An 11,971-nucleotide genomic window follows, 5' to 3' on the forward strand; every position below is an offset into this window, starting at 1 on the left:
CGTCGTCTGCCGCGTTTCCACACCACCAAAGAAGGTATTCTCGTAGGGTAAGGAGGTTACCTATTACCTAGCCCTTACCTGTTTATCTCTGTCTTTGGTGCTTCAGTATTTCCTTGTAATTTTCTGCATCTGGGGAATTAACACTTACTTTCTATCTTTGTTAGTCTATAAAGGAAAAAAAAAAAAGGAGAATAATAACCTGTAACATGCAAAATAAAAGTCAAGCAACACAGAAGAATAGTATCGTGTAACATGCCAAATAAATGACTTAATAACACAAGAGGACGGTAATGTGTAACATGCAAAATAATTCGTTACGAAAGACGCTCTCTACCCTAACTGCAGATAACTTTATTTAAACCATAATAGTTTTGCATGCTATTCGTAGGTAATTGACATAAACAGCATAAGTATAAACATGAAGAGGAAGCCCAGGTTACCTGGGCCGACTATACGCTTTATACTCAATCTTGGTCTAAAATTTCTCTATCCACCTTAAAAGCTGAGTTGTATCAATACACCAATATTAGAATATGGTGCTAATCACGAAGAAGTGCTATGGAAAGGATGTACGCGTAGTATTATCTTTTTCAGCCAATGAGCTACGTGAAATTAGCTGCAAAAGGGCGAAATTCTAGGCCAAGTTAAGATGAAAGAACTGTCAACAAGTCCCAGTCTGCTTGAGGTGGTTGCACGGGTGGGTATATCTGAAAACTGTCTCCACTCCTCGTAAAGCGTATTATGGCTGCATTTGTGTGCGACTCTGTACAGTATGTGGTGCCTCCCCCTCAGCGAATATCTTAACTCTCTCTCTCTCTCTGATATTTTACTCAGTCAACCATTAAATAATTCGTTCAGCCGAGAGAAATTTAGAAACCAGTGACTTCAGAAACAATGTCTATTAATGTTTTCTCTCCCACTGATATCCGTAAGGACACTGCTTAGGTTATTAGCAGACGATTTTGTTCAGTCGAGATGACTAGAGTCAAAAGGTTAGCCCTCCGTATTCTGATGAAAAACTATTGATATGGAAGTCGGACTGCACAGTAACATATTCAGCTTCTGTGACTCACTCTTAGCTAATAAAATCGTCTAGGGAAAGGTAGAATTGGATACTAGAATTGTACTAATGATAAAGGGGTCAATGGAGTATTAATTCTCAGGCTCCTATAGCTCATTTTTAGTATACCACGTTGAGTACACCGCTTCCCGTCCGATCAGCGAAGTTAAGCAACGTTGGGTCTGGTTAGTACTTGGATGGGTGACCGCCTGGGAACACCAGATGCTGTTGGCATCCCTACGTGTCAGGTGGGGTTGGTGGAGGATTAGTGCCCCTCCTTGTAAAACAATTAACTCTAAGCCCTTGGCCACCCCGTTTGGGATACATGGCGTCTGGCAATGAATGAATGAAAAATTGTATGCAGTTAGACGGAATAAAATATCAGAGCTGTCCCGACCATAACAGGTTTAAAGTTCGACAGTTCACACACACACACACACACACACACACACGAAGAATTAAAAAAAAAACACCAATGCCAGATAATATTTCATTTCCCCGTCTCTTGACCCCACCGATACAACCCCCCTCACTGAAACCTTTATCTTTGTCTGTACTCACACCCAAATTCCTGATACATGAAAGAAAGCAGATATTATAACCATACTAGAGCTAAGAAAACAACCTAACAATCCTTCATCGTATAGACCAATATCGTTGCTTTGTACACTATCCGAATCTGACCATCACTCTCCACATCCCTCTACTGGACTCCCACCATGGATTTCGACCTAAGCACTCATTCAACACACACCTCTCCAGTCCAACTCATCTTAAGATGCTTTTCACAGGAAACAACCATCATTTAGAACCACGGTAACAAGAAACAGACATAAACAAATTTCGATACTGTACCTAAACACATTCTTATAAGTCAAATATTAGACGGAAACATAGATACCAGGAATAAGAAATGGCTGGACAACTTCCTCTCAGGCAAACAGGTCTAGGTACTCTGCCATAAATCAAAGTTTCAGTGTTGGACTACTATTCACAGGGGTCAGTTCTTCGCCCTCATTTATAAAATTCTTTTGCACCACCACCTGCCAACCCCTCCTCCTACTATAGTAGTACTGTTCTATGCCAATGACATGGTAATAATTTCACAACGGCCCAAAACTCAACAAGCAGCAGGCCAGCTCCAACTGTGCCAACACACACCAAAATACTGGCTTAGGCAGAACAGAATGACTGTTTTATCAACCAAATTAACCATCATTCTCTGCATTCCTGACAGACATGACCCTCAAGCACACTAACAAATCTCCCTTTTTAACCAAACACTCACACTAGAAAGACATTCCCAATACTGTAGGACTTACTTTGGACAGAATATTCTAGGTCATCAGGACGCAATATTCTAGGACTAATCTGGACACAATATTCTAGGACTTATTTGGACACATATAACCTTTCTCAACAAACACACATCATCAATACATCTACCATCTCGTTATTAAGTAGGCTACTACGAATACTCTCACACATACTGCTTCGGAAAGCAGACTCAATCTCTGGAAACACTGGACAAACAGTTCATTAAAACGAAAATTAATTACAAACAGAGATCACCTACATCAAGAACAAAAATACTTTCCGTCAAGGATCAAATGAATATGAGAGGTGGATAAATCATCGTTTCAGGCCAAGACTCATTTCACCTTTTTTACTCTGTTGCATCGTCCCCATCACAAAGAAGCAGAAAACGGACAACTGTTCAACACCAAACAGAGTGCACCAACAACACCCTCTTCCTCCAGCCAACACTACGCTTCAAAAACACATAAACAATAAACACCACAACCATACAAAACTGCCAGTCAAACAGCAACCTTCAGGAACCTCCATCAGACATCTACTTCTCACAAACTACCCTACACAGAAAGACATGAATACCTGACTGTGATGCGGTCACCACCCTTCACGGCTACAATACTACACAAGATACAACTTACACACATCCACAATGGCCACACTGTAATATTGCCCCCGCACCACAACACACTTATTCACCTCATGCATCACACTGTCACAACACAGACAATCCCTCAACGTAACTTCAATAAAAGATCTCTGGGAGCGACCGACTGAAGTGGCTGGTTTTCTGTGGTCCACTATGTTCACATCAGATACGGCTGAGATGCAACAAGAGCAACAACAATGTATGTCCCTTCTCTCTCTCTCTCTCTCTCTCTCTCTCTCTCTCTCTCTCTCTCGTAGTTGATGATGGCAGGAGGCGCCAGTTCAGGTGCTCCCCGCTGTGGCCACTCCAACCCTCTTTCTCTCACCACACCAGCTAAAAGCCAACTTGGGTCCCCTCGTCTCCCCTCCCTTTATGGCCCCTCCCCTCATCTTCCCTCTCGGACAGCCTCTCCTCTCTCTCATGGATCTCCAACTAAACCCTATAGCTCTATTTCACTTCAGTTGCTTTCTTTCACTTCCACATCTCACTTTATTCCCTGTTTACTACTGCGCTTCTATTCTCATTTTTTTTTTCGTATTTTTTACTCCTCTGTTAGTAACTTCAATTCCCAATTATCACCTCAGTCCCTTGTCACCTTACTTCCTGCATCGTACCTCTCTTCAAATGTCTTATATTATTTTAGTCTCTGTCTCTTCCTTCTCTGTAATTTCCATCTTGCACTTCAGTTCGTACCTCACTTTAAGTCTCTTTATTCACACATTTGGCCTGAGAGGTAACACACTAGGGGGAGATGTGGGGGAGTGGATAGAGGAGTGGCCTATTGGTCGAGAGGACGAAAGATTTATTTCAGGATGTAGCAAGGAACAGTTTGTTGACTTTATGTTTTAAAAATCCTATTTGACCATCTGTAGACCCACCACTGTCACAAATTCATCTCATAAGACAACCCAAGCATGTATTCAGTATAGATGGTGTGTATTTGTGCCAAAGTAGTGACACGCGGAAAGATTGCTAAGCCTCAGGGAACAGACTGTGTAGTCTATGTCTCGCGCTGCAACAAAATCTGCCAAATTACTCTATATGCTGCTGAGTACATGTTTTACCTCTCAGGCTCTCTCTTCCTCCGACGGTCCTGGGTAATGGCTGGCCAGAGACACATTACCTTGTTACTCCACCAGACTGCAATATGTTTAATTACACTCTGGTGGGTTGTTTATACCTCCCACATATCACAGGTGTCGCTCTGCCTGCTACCATCCCGTCGGCCGCTGTCTTGAATTGCCTTGTTTAACAAACAGGTTAGACGGGAAATATAAGTAGATGGTTGGTCTTTACACTTGATTCAGCTTATCACAATTAGTCCTCAGAATAAAATGTTTGATAGGAAACGGCTGATGAAGGCTACGTATAACCTATCTTGTCTGAAATCTCCACTGAGGTAAGTAAAAGTGCCTGAGAGTAAAAAGGGTAAAATAAGATAAACATTATCCTAGTGAGTGTTATATCACAGTATGAGTTATATATACCTTCAGTCCTCAACACACACACACACACACACACACACACACACACACACTGATTCACGATTTGCTAGCGTAGATTTTTTTTTTTTTTTTTTTTTTTTTTTTTTTTTTTTTTTTTGTGCGACCATGGTAGGCCGAGCAATCCCACTGATATGGTTGAGGCAGCATAATTACAGGCAAATCTCAGGAGAAGGGTATGTCATCTGAGGAGAACGAGAGGATTCCAGGGGCTTGTGTATGTGGGGAGGTGAGGGTTTCTCTCTCTCTCTCTCTCTCTCTGAGTCGTGGCTACTAAAGACCTTAAACCTAAGGCAACTGTGTATTAGTGCGAGAAATACTGCCCATGGGGCCCTATGATTGACTTTACGAAGCGTGAGCAATAGGTCATCGAAAATACTACTACTATTTTATCTAGCATTAATAAGGCCACATTCAGCCTATGTCGTGCAATTTTGGTGCCCGACTTATAAAATGGATATAGATTTGTTTGAAAACGTGCAGCGAAGAATGACAAAAATGGTACATGATGTTCGGAACCTTTCAAATGAAAAACTCAAAAGACTAAATCGGCCCCACTATAGTAAGGGGAGACTTCATTGGGGTGTTTAAGAAGATGAAGGGAATAAATAAGGGAGATATTGGCAAGGTGCTTAAAGTGAACATGCAGGATAGAACTAGGACTAGTGGTTTCAAACTAGATATATTTAGTTTTAGTAAGGAAATACGTAGAAATTGGTTTGACGGCAGAGTAGAGGACGAATGAAATCAGGTGCCTAGTGATGTTGTTGCTGCCCCTCCACAGGGAGTTTCAGGCATAGGCTAACCTAACCAGAGGTAAGGGTTGAATATAAAAAATCTAATAACCAGAACTAATTCATTCTTTTTCCTTTTCACGTTTCACAACAATAATCTCTTGTCTCATTTTTTATTTTCCTGTAAAATTGCCGTCAGTTGTTCTATTATGCTTTTTATTTTTTTTACTTTTTCCTGCCGGTTTCCGCAGGAGGGTTTGATGGGCGGGGGAGAGCCTTCATCTTTGCTATCCTTGTCTTATTCTAGTAGTTTGGTCACACTCTAGTATGAGCTGCCTAGCATGGGTCAACTGGCCTAGCGCAGTTAACCTCTCTTCTCACGTTCTTAAGCTCTTATATAGCTCTCTCTCTCCCTCTCTCTCTCTCTCTCTCTCTCCCTCTCTCTCTCTCTCTCTCTCTCTCTCTCATATACGAAAAATTGCACTTTGAACCGCTAGAAAAAATTTTGATTTTTGATTTGCCTTTTTCTCCTCCTCACTCCCTTCATCCTCTTCTTTCCGCCTCCATTCCTCCTCCATTTCGTTTATTTCAGTTCCCACCATTTCTGGCACACGCTTCCACTTTTATTCATATGATATTCCTCCATTCTAGTTTTGTCCCATTCTAATTTCCTCCATTTTTACCTCATTCCCTTCATCGCTCATTTCCGCCTGTGTTCCTTCTCCATTCTTTTTCTGGTTTTCATCTCATTTTGGACTGGCGGCAAATTTTGTAAAAAAAAAAAAATAATAATAATAAGATTTCTGGTTTTCTTCTTTCTCCTCCTCCTCACTCCCCTTATCCGCTCCGTTCTTCTTCTCTTCCTCCTCAACTACATTTCCTTCCTCCTCCTCCTCCCTTCTTCTCTCTCGCGGAATCCTTTTAGAATTGCGGCGGAGAATTCCTAATGCAAGATAACAGCACGAGAGGAAGGGAAGACGGCCGGGGAAGAGGAACCAAAGGAGTACAGGAAGGGAGTGTGGGAAGAGTTAAGCAAGACAGATAGGAAGGTAGGAAGGGTGAAGATAGGGATAAAATAACATACAGTGCAATGAAAGGACTGAGAGTGTCGTTCAGGTGGGTAGGATGGAAACGAGGAAGGGCGAAGATGTGGATAATAAAGCAAACTGTAGAAAAAAAAAAATAGTGCCATGTTTGTTGGTGACACTGGCTTGGAAGGTAGGAAGATAAAAGAAAGAGAGAGAGAGAGATGGGGAAAATTAAGCAAAAACTAACAGAAGGGGAAAGGACAGGAGTGGGAGTGAACACGGTAGCTTGGTATGGAGGTTGGGAGGGAAAAAATGGAAAATTAAGGAAAATACATAATCATCAAAAAACACGTGGCAGAAGATAGGCAGGAGGGGAGACAGAGACGAGAGAAATAAGAAGAGCATACAGAACGGACAGAACAGGAAACATGGAAGGAAGGGAGAGAGTGGTTGGGACAGTATTGGAGGAAGGAAATAATATAAAAATATACAGATGAAAAAGAAAAGCAAGAGTATGGCTGGGATAAGAGAAAATGGAGAATAAAAAAGAGAAAACAAAGAAAACGAAGCAGAGAACAATGCTAAAAAAAAAAAAAAAAAAAAAGGAAATGAAGAAGGAAAGAATAAAATGGGATCACTCATGAAGTAGGAGCCAATTATTTGACTTTACTCTGTGATCCTGATATCTGACAGATTAATTTCAGTATCAAATTACTTCATCCTTGCCTAAATCTTAACTCCTGTACCAACTTTGGCTCAAATCACATCAAGAGTGAGCTGACTTTGCCCAGTGACCTGTATCTTTGACATTTTCCGGTGACCATTGAAGGACTGTTCGCAAAAATGATTCTTTTTTACGTTCCTTTGCTCTGAACATTGCCACAAAGATTACCTTAAATCGGATAAATGTTGTTTAAGTTGACCTTATCATGTGAGCTTGACCTTCGACATCACTGATTTTGCAAGCAATAGGTCAATTTCCTGGATGCCTCTAAACTTATCCACCAACTTGGATCCAAATCAGATCAAAATTATTTTACTTCTTCACTTCACACACAAGCACACGGGTCGAAATTTGACCTTGCATTGTGACCTTGACCTTTGATTGTTCTCAACACTAAAATTCCTTCTTTCTCGCCTGACACTACACCCTTCCATTATGTCTGGCTCAGTTCAGATTATTACGCAAGTGATCTTAATATGTAACCTTGGGCTATGGCATTTCCCTGTGACCTTTACCTTTAAACTCAAAACCTAATCCGTTCCTGAAACTTTGGTTGAAACTGGATAATAAATTGACCACAGTACCACCGCTCACACACCTACACCTATCAACACAGTAGAACATTGTCAACCAATACCATTCAAACAACACAACCATCAATACAACAACACAACCATCAATACAACAACACAGCCATCAATACAAACACATAAACCACTTTCAAGCGCTTGCGCGCACGCACGCACGCACGCACGCACACACACACACACACACACACACACACACACACACACACACACACACACACACACACACACACACACACACAGGCACAATAACCAACAGCACAAAGAACACCTCCCTCCTCAAACACCAGCACACACAATCAACACATAAACGCCTCTGTTTGCCTCCCCACCAGCAGCAAATTCTCCTCCTGTCAGCTTATGTACATCAACACGCTGGGAATTATTCACGGCGGCTGCAGAAGAGAGGGGAGAGGAGACATGGGGAAGAGGGAGAGGAGCGGAGGAGAGAAATGGAGGCGGGAGAAGAGAGAAGGGTGAGAGAGAGGAGACAGGGGGAAGATGGAGAAGAGAGGAGAGAAATGGAGGAGGAAGAGAGAAGGACAGAAATGCAGGAGAGAGAGAAGAGAGAAGGGTGAGAGAGGGTAACTGGGGGAAGGGGGAGAAGAGAGGAGCAGAGAAATGGAGGAGGGAGAGGAGAGAAGGATGAGGGAGAGGAGACAGTGGGAAGGAGGAGAAGAGAAAGAGAGAAGTGGAGGAGGGAGATAAGAGAAGGAGAAAACTGGAGGAGGGAGAAAAGAGAAGGAGAAAACTGGAGGAGGGAGATAAAGTGATAAATGCAGGAGGAAGATGGATAGAAATGGAGGAGAGAGAAGGAGAAAAATGAAGAAGCGGGAAGAAAGGAGAAGGAGAGAAATGGAGGAGGGAGAAGAGAAGAGAAAGAGAGAAAAGGAAGAGGGATAGAAGGGAGACAAATGCAAGAGTGTAGGCAAGAGATGGAGAGCAGAGAGAAGTGAGAGAAAGAGAAGAAAAAGGAAAACGGAATAGAAAAAGAAGAAAGGGACAAGGGAGAGACGAGAAAAAGAGAATGGGTAAGAAGAGGTGAGGGGGACAAGATGAAACTGGAGGAGAAAGAGAAAAGATACGGAAGAGAGAGAGAGAGAGAGAGAGAGAGAGAGAGAGACTGTGGGGGGATGTTACAAAGACTGCAGGTGATTAGGACTTAAGACGGCCGAGTTTGTTGTCAAGTGGAGTAAGCAGCGGGGGATTTACAGTAGAATGTCCTAATTATGCGCGAAATTGACTCTCTCTATGAAGAGATTAATTTCCCCACCTATGTTTTTTCTCTCTACCTTTCACCTTATTCACATGAAGTCATTAGTCCTCTCTCTCTCTCTCTCCTTCTCTCTCTCTCTCTCTTTAGGGCCTTGTATTTTACTCAGATAGGTAACTCCTGGCGATTTTATTGATTTTATTCAGCTGCTTCTCCTCAGTATCTTCTTACGTTAATTTTCCTCTCACAAATATTACAAAAATCTCGGTCTTACTCCTGCTGTTGCCTTACGATTTTATACAGCAATTCCTTACATTCTTTGCGCACCTACAACTTGAAGGTCTTGGTTGTCGGTAACGTCTAAGGCTTTTATTCATTTGGATTCTGGTCGTCCTAATTTTCCAAGAACCCGGAGGGGAAAAAATAACTGTTTCTTGTTTTCCTGCAAAGGGTAATATTTAAACTGTTCTTATCACATTCCTTGGAGCCAAAACTATTGACAGATATTATACAATTTCTTTTTACTTCCAGCTTACACCAGGGATTTGAATTTATCCACTATTTTTTTTTTCCTAATCCGCCACAACCACTACCTAATAGCCTATCTTAAATTCCTTTTTAACTCCAACTAACGAATGACGGTCTTATACAGCTGTTCTTATGGTAATAATATATGTATATATATATATATATATATATATATATATATATATATATATATATAAATATATATATATATGTATATATATATATATATATATATATATATATATATATAAACAGACGATTTTATTTACCCATTCTCAAACATAATGCCAACTACAGACAGACGATTTCATTCAACTGTTCCTATACAATCTTCAGTGCACTAAAATTTTTTACTATAAACAGCAGCTTCGCATTATATTCTAGCTAACTGTCAAATATTATATTTAAAAAAGGTAAAGAACTATCTCCATTTTCGGGCAAAGATATAAAAAATTTGTATACTTTATCTAGGAAAGTTAGACTACGTTAACATCATATACAAGTGTTGATCTATTGTTACATCGCAGCTTTCAAGATGTATAGATGACAATTTTAGGTCGTTTCCACTGCACTTCTTCGTGACTAACATTATACTCAGGTGTTAATCTACTGTTACATAGCAGCTTTCAAGATGGAGAGAGGGTAGTTTTAGGTCACATTTATAAAGCACTTTTTCGCCACTAGCATCATGTTCAAGCGTTAATCTGTTGTTACAATGCAGCTTTCAAGATGGAGAGATGGCAATTTTAGGTCATTTCCATAGTACTTCTTCGTGACTAGCATCATATTCCAGTGTTCATTTACCGTTACACTGAAGCATTCATGACGGACAGATGACAATTTTGGGTCGATTCCATGGCACTTCTTCGCGACTAGCATCATATTCTAGTGTTAATCAATTGTTACATCACAGCTTTCCAAATGGAGAGACGCCAATTTAGGTCACGTTTATAGAGCACTTCGTGAAAATCGAAGGGTCGTGTTTAGTATACAGTATATCCTATGCTGAATTAGTGTATGAGAAGGATTGCTTCTATTTTCATCTTCACTCATACAGCAAACAAACACTTCAAAATTCAAAGCCGAATTAAAGAAAAAAAAAATCACTTTAATTACGTATGTTGCTGGTCTACGCTTTGCAACATCCAGGTGATGTAATTTATTCAGGAGTGACCTTTACGTGTGAAAGAGTTAATGAAAGTCGTACCTGACCCCTCAAGGTAGGAAAACATCGCCTGATCTGAAAACATCGCCTTGTTACTGCAAAAATGAAGGATGAAATACGCCTTAGGAATCAAGGGTTAGGCCGGTACTCCCAAAGGTTAAGGAAGCTCCCTAAGACCTCTTCCTAAGAGACTTACTTTGCTTATTGCACCTGACCGTCTTCTTGTTACTTATATCACTCTATGATAGTATCACCATACTCTGCGTGAGTTACGTACACACCGATCTCAGTCAGCCTCATCCAAAAATAAATCGCTAAGGGTGAGGTGTTAGGGAGCTTCCTTAACCACTGGCAATACGAACCTTAAAACGATGACAGTTAAATGCATTGAGAGTTGTAAATCGGTTAAGATCATTTACATAATCCAGTTAGTGTAAACAAACGTCTGACCTCACTACAGACAGCACGCCCGCGAGCCTGGGCCAACAGAAGGAAATTAACTTGGTAAACTACGTCTGATTCAGTCTACTCGCCCTCTGAGGATGGTCCGCCAGGCATGTAGGACGAGTACGCACAGTAGCTGGTGACTGAGACTGAAGTATACAAGCAGGAGAGCAAGTAAGCAATCAATTATTCTAGTGGGCCAAGTGGCAAGTATGCAAGCAATCATTCGAGAGGGAAAAGCAACAAGTAAGCAATCAATCATTCTAGAGGGCAGAGATGCGAAGAAGTACCCAATTATCAAGGATGCAAGCAAGCAAGTAAGAAGTTAACTGCAAGCAAACAAATAAGAAATCCACCAGAGAAACAAATAATAATGCAAAGAAGAAAGAAAACAAGAAAGCATGACAGAATTAAACAAAAACATGGCCTTAAACACATACAGCAGATTGTAGTGAGGCTGGGGCAAGCGGTAGAAAGGTGGCCTGCAGTCCTACCGGACCCAGGTTCAAATCCCTGCCGGGGCAGGGAACAGTTTAAGGATTTGAATTTCATAAAAAAGCAGACCTTACTAATCTACCAGAAGACCAGCCGACATGTTGTAAAAATACCCCCGCTAATACAAACACACCAGTCCTGTATGAGATAGCCCTAGCATGTGTTCAATATGGACGGTGAGTGTTAGCGCCGAAGTGGTGACACGTAGAGGTGTATGGAATGTAGAAGGACTACTGGTCCTTGAGAGCAGGTTGTGAAGCCTATGCCCAAAGTCGGACACATGAAAAAAAAAAAAAAAAAACAAGCAAGTAAGAATTCAAGTAAGCACGCAAGCATACAAGTAAAACTCAAATAATCCAGAAATGAATCAAGCAAGAAATCAAGCAAGAAAACCATGCAAGAAATCAACAACTAATCAGAAATATAATCAAGCAAGGAAATGGAGACTCAATCTTGCACAGTACATGTTGGGTGAAGGTGGAGTAAGGAAACAAGTGAACAAGTGAAAATGCAAGCAAGTAATGAAGC

At 41.0% G+C, this 11,971-nt stretch overlaps 1 pseudogene; it reads left to right on the top strand.

The window, feature by feature from the left end:
- Nucleotides 1-1,176: 1,176 nt before the first annotated feature.
- LOC145416009 (5S ribosomal RNA) lies at nt 1,177-1,294 on the top strand (annotated as a pseudogene).
- Nucleotides 1,295-11,971: the final 10,677 nt, after the last annotated feature.

Source organism: Coenobita brevimanus, chromosome 1, assembly GCF_032717465.1.
Source record: "Coenobita brevimanus isolate Jiangsu-jjx chromosome 1, ASM3271746v2, whole genome shotgun sequence".
NCBI lineage: Eukaryota > Metazoa > Arthropoda > Malacostraca > Decapoda > Coenobitidae > Coenobita > Coenobita brevimanus.